We start from the raw sequence: 6,030 nt of genomic DNA, 5'->3' as shown, positions 1-6,030 counted from the left end.
GATAACACAAGTTGGCAGTCATGGTCATGGGAGTAGTTTTCTTCTCAACATATTCCATTTTGCACTTTAAAATATATATCTTATCCGTCTAATTTTGCTTAATTAAAAACTAAAAATAGCATTTATTTTTTAATAAATCTCGCAACAAGCGAGAATCAAACACAAAATCTAAAACGACAAGAAATAAGTGCGGCTAGCTGCTTGACGAGGGTGACTTTGTGGAAATCCGGGATGTAATCAAATTAGGACAAATAAACTTTAGTTTGGTAGATAATTAATTTGTGTATTTCATTCCCTTTTCTATTAAGTCATGAACTACAGCTTCTTCTGCAAGAAAAAATTTTTTGGTTCAATCATGACATAACATTACTACAAAGAGAAAAGACAAGTAATATGAAAACTTTGAAAATCCAGTTTAAAAAGGTTTTCAACAAAGCTATATGATCCATAGGCTTGAATTTGCATATACATGGTATCCTTGAAATTGCATAAATCAAATATTGGTCCCGTATCCACCCGATTTGGCTTATCATATATACATTGATCATCTTGGATTTTGATCAAAGGAAAATGTGAGGTTGTACAATTCATCAATACATAGTCAATACATGATCTTTTAGAACAACATTACATAATCCGAATTTTTTTTAAAAATATTTCCAAATAAATGGGGCGTTATTTTATTAACAAAATTTTTATTAATATACAATTGATTCATTTTATTAATGCGAAAGCAACCAATAATAACACGACACTCAGCATTTGGATTGGAAATGATATTGAGGACTCTAGTATTTCTTTTTTATAAATATTGTCATAGCTTTTGATTTTGTGGTTGTGATGCTTTACAATTTCGTGGAGGGGATCTTGGATGTACGTAATAGCGGAGATATCGAAAACCGAATATATAGCGAAAATGTGGGTCAAATGTTTTTTTGCGACTATGTTGCTCAGTATATGATAGAGGGAGTATAGTATATAACTTAGAATTCATGCACGCCTTGGATTGCAACAACTGGTCCATTTCAAGCAAGCCCCATCTCGTTAGTGGATTTATTTATCACTAGATGGAGTCATGAATGAATAATAATATTACAAATACTCAGTTCACAACGTAAACTAGTTTCTAGGCAACTACCAACGCTCTAAGCTAAGGTACGTAGAGCTATCTATTCAACCTTCGAACTCAGACCACCGGCTGAAGTTATAATCGATATTCACTAATTACGAGAAATATATAAGAGGCGTTCGGATTCTGAGGAATAAGAAATTAGACCGAAAGTGAAGGTATAAGAATGGAATTTAATAAGAATTAAATTGAAATTCAAGAAATATTATGAGAAGTTCTCCGTTTACGTCATTATTATTTCAAACACTCTCATTTTTACATCATTGTTATTTCAAACACTCTCATTCAATGCCATCAAATTGTTAATTCAAATATTATTATTTCATTCATGACTAAAGTTCTGAATTCTGTATGTGAATCGAATACAACTATAATTATCAATTATCCAATTATATAGTATGTGTATATTAGTATAGTCGTACGAGCTCTTAACTTCCATGTAAGGGTGTGTTTGGTATTGCTGTTAGGAACAGCAACAACAGCTTTTCGCTGAAAAGTATTAAAAAAACTGTTTGGTAAAATTTAAAAGTTGTTTTTCTAAAAAGTGTCTTTATCCTAAAAGTTATTAGAGAAACCAAGTCTCACATACTTTTAGAAAAAACTGTTTTTCAGCTGTTGCGGGAAGCTGATACTAATTTCACCATCAAACCTTACCAAAATCATCATTATTTTTAATTTTTTGCATCAAAATATACACATATCAAAAAAATTACCAAACAGTTATCTGATTTTTACAACATCACTTTTTCCAGCACTTTTTCTAAAATCACAGCAATTTTTAACAACAATTTCAAATAGAGTCTAAATTTCGGGATGTACATATAAAAAGAACTATCCACCCTATAGTCAATTTTATACATAATGCAAAAGCTACAGGTTGTTAAAATATATTAGGTCCACTTTATATATATGCAAAAGCTTCAAATTTTTAAAATACATGAGGTATAGCCTAGAAAATATCAGGATATATAATTGGTATACATATTTACCTTTTTCTCTTCATTTAAAAATAAAATTTATCTAAAACAAATATACGCACACTAATGTTGTTTACACTAAAATGGAGTTGTTTACACTAAATTGATTTGTTTACACTAAAATGGAGGTGATTGAATATGTTGTATATTTAAATAAGTGATCTAGGTGTAAAATTTAAGTGATTTACATATAATATAGGTATAAAATTTAAGTAATTTACATATAATACAACTCAGTTTTGTATTATATACTGAATTCATATTTTCGTAAAGTATCTCTAATGGTGTAGTCTTTAGCTAAAATCACATGTTATATATAATATAGGTAATATGTAAACTTTTATATCACTCCAAAAATCCAACTTGCACAATATTTTTTAGAAAAAAATTTAGATAATCATCTATTATTGACTATATTTTTTTAGGAAAAAATTTAGTTAATCATCTATTATTGACTATATTTATTGAATCAATTTTTTATATAATTTTTCCTAGCTGGTATTATATGTAACATTATATTTGTTGAATCAAATTTTTACTTGGATATAATTTTACCTAATTAGTATAATATATATATATAACACTATTAGAGCATTCGTACAACTCATAACTAAAATATTTATAACCCGTCAATTTAGCCGACTAAATATAATATATAACATTTGAGATACTTCAAAAAGCATGAGAAATCATTAATTTAAAAATTTTACGTATCATTCCTCAAATAAATAAAAAATATAGAGATTTTGTAATATAATTAATAATAGGTCTTAACCTTTAGAAAAATTTAGCCAACCGAAAAATATTGACTTTATTTGTTGAATCTGTACAAACTCGTATAATATCATACGAGCGAAATTCAAAATTTCTCTCTACCCCGCAAATAGTCCAGATTATTGCAGTGCTTCCTACTCCAATTTAATTTTGATAATTCTCAGAAAATATGTAATAATATATGTAAACATGATCCATATATGATATATGTAAACATGAAAAATATATATTAGCCTATAACCCATGCAACAGATTTATTTTTAAATTTGTTAAATTTGTATTATTTTATTTTAACAGATAATATATAATACATATGAATCTTTGAAATTAATGATATTTATTTATATTTCGCCTATAATTTGTGTGGCACGCGGTTTTATTTTAAAGTTTGTTATTTTTTTATTATTTATTGTAACAAATGAAATTTTTTAATATATAATAAATATGAATCTTTAAAATTAATGATGTATATTTATATTTCGCTTATAATAATATAATACATAAATTTTAAATAAAATTACTAATTGACAACGTTCTTACTAATTTAAATAAGCATATGTGGGTGACGAAATTCAAGTGTTGGTACTTTTGCACGACCTATAGTCATAAGCAAGACCATGTTTCATTTGGTCGATTAAAACCTTTCAAAAAATATTTGCTTACACATTTACAAAACTTATGTTATGTATTATTTATTTTAAATTTTTAAAAACTTGATTGTGTATAAATTAAAAGATCGTATTAATCTATACATTATAAATTGTTGGATAACACTTTCCTAAAATTTTGTATCCATATTTTGGTTCAAATATAATTTCAGTTTTAATTTGACCCAATATACTATCTATTTTTAGGTTTGATATTCATATTAGGTTTATAAAAGATATATGTACTTATTATGACCATTTTAATACAAATTTTAAATAAAATTTTAAATATGAATTGTGTTACTTATGATAAGTTTTAATACAAATTTGAAGTAAATTTTAAAGTTTAACAGATTCATTTATAGAAATGATCTCATAAAATATATAACATATAAAATAACTTATGTAACGAAAGTACTTTTTAAATAAATTTATCATAATATATAAATGCAACATGTTTATTACATAGATAACTTAATATTTCAAAATTATATAATTCATTTAATTATAAAATAAATTTATTTAATTTTATTAAATAATTTTTGAGATACGCTGTGTGAAAAGCATCGATTATAATTTAGTGTTTCTAATTGCTAATGCTGCCCTAAAATAACTGAAAATTCCAAGAAGGTATGGAATGTTTTCTAAACGATAGCTAGACATCGACCATTAAAACAGTTAATAACAATAATACTTAATCCATTTGATTATCTTTAACTACCATAGTAATCACTCAGTTACAAACTTCAATCCTCTCTCGACTTCTCTTATTTTATTTAAAATCAGTTTATTCAGAATACAACAAACATAAAAACAGAATAATTCCCTCGAAAACCAACTCCAAGATTGTTTTTAAAAAAAACTCCGAGGTTAGTGTTGGTCTCGGACTCTGCACGTGTATGTAATTGTATTTATTAGTTTTTTATGATATTCAAATTTGAACTATTTAAATTAATTTTGGAAGTGTTTGGAGAAGATTGAAAAGAAGTTGAGTGCTATTAAAAAATTTAAATTGAATTATCATTAGAGTTTGTAGTTAGGTTAGATACTTGATTTATTATTTTAAAATAAATTTTATTTATTTTAGCATTTTTCGGAAGGCATTAATAATTTTTTAGGAATGTGTTAACCAAACGAACCAAACGAAATCATGTTTCGCTTATAATAGTATAGTATACATTAAAATGCTATACTCTATTTATAACAAGTTAAAATATTTATAACAAGTTAAAATATTTATAACAAGAGAAATTGCCAAAATACCCTTCCAAACACTACATTCCACTCCTGGCCTCTCCCCTAACCCATCCCCCAATTAACTTTGTATCTACGTCTTCTAGGTATCTCTCTAATTTCGGTTACCGCCAATTAAATTTCATCTCTCTCCTTCAACCAAGTATAGGTAATACGGATAATAGTCCAACAAAGCATATGACTACATTGGTCAGGTTGAATCCACAGTATAAAGTTGCAATTATAAAGGCTACTGGCTTACATCATCTGAGATAAAAGCTCTATTTATAAGTACAATGGACATACTAAAGAGAATTGCTTCAAATTAATCGTTTACCCTTCCAATTGGAAAAAGAAGAAAAAGATTAATACTGCAACACAAGGCAACTCCTCACAGTTTAAAACCTTGCCTAAACAGCCACAAGCTAATTCTTCTTTGACTGGATCTTCTAGTTCTTCTCCTTATCAGATAAATTAAATGCAGATCAGGTCAATTAGATAAGCCAAATGATGAGTTTTTTTATGGAAAGCAAAAAGAGTAAAGGAAGTATAGAAGATCACTTGGTTGGGATGGTTACTTTGCGGGCTAGTCTTGTTATTTCTGAGACATCTGATTACGTTTGGTTGGTGTGGTTGGTGGATGCAGGAGCCACGAATCATATATGTTGCTCATTTGATTTGTTGACCAATGTTCAAAATCTTGTGCACCCTATCAGCTTGGCACTGCCAAATGGCATCACTATCTTGGTTACACAAACAAGTACATATGATGTCCATCCTAATCTTCAGTTGCAGAATATATTGTTTGTGCCTACTTTTGGCTATAATTGATTTTTTATTTCCATGTGGCTAGCACACTCACAAGGTAGTGTGATTTTTCTGCCTGCACATTATGAATATTATGATTCTCGGTCTATGGTTCTTTTGATTACTGGGAAGTTAATTGAAGGTCTTTATCATTTAGATTATTCTTTGCCAATTATGATTGATCCTTGTAATTCTCAACTCGTGAATAGTGTCATTCTAAAAATCAACTCAGTACACGATGGCATTTACGTTTAGGGCACGCTTCCACTGATGTTTTATATCAAATTTCTGACATCAAGAACACTATCTTGGACAAAAACAATCAAAGTTGTCCTATTTGTCCTATTTCGAAATAAACTAAGTTTCCAATCATATTGGTTGATAGTCGTGCTGAGAAGGCTTTTCAACTTGTTCATATCGACTTGTGGGGGTCTTATACCCCCGAGACATATCAAAGATGTCG

The sequence above is a fragment of the Apium graveolens genome, chromosome 7, assembly GCF_009905375.1.
Source record: "Apium graveolens cultivar Ventura chromosome 7, ASM990537v1, whole genome shotgun sequence".
Classification (NCBI taxonomy): domain Eukaryota; kingdom Viridiplantae; phylum Streptophyta; class Magnoliopsida; order Apiales; family Apiaceae; genus Apium; species Apium graveolens.
This window is presented reverse-complemented; position numbering follows the sequence as displayed.